Consider the following 293-nt stretch of genomic DNA (forward strand, 5'->3'; position numbering starts at 1 on the left):
GAGCAAAGTCAATGGGTATAAAATTAGCCTCTAAAATTATAATTAGGATCTGCTGACTCCAGTTTTAAAAAGCTGAAAGTTTAGACTATGGCTTATACACTATATTGGACTAATTATTTTCTATTTCTAGATTTAATCTATTTTATCTAGTTCAAACTTCTTCACATAATTAAGTTCCATGACAACAAAAGAATCTTTGGGAAGTGACAAAGCTAAATTTCAAACACACACAATATATTTCAAGAGTAGCACAAAGGAAGCAATATGATCTTAGTTTATATCCATCCCCCACA

This window comes from Oenanthe melanoleuca, chromosome 3, assembly GCF_029582105.1.
Source record: "Oenanthe melanoleuca isolate GR-GAL-2019-014 chromosome 3, OMel1.0, whole genome shotgun sequence".
Lineage (NCBI taxonomy): Eukaryota > Metazoa > Chordata > Aves > Passeriformes > Muscicapidae > Oenanthe > Oenanthe melanoleuca.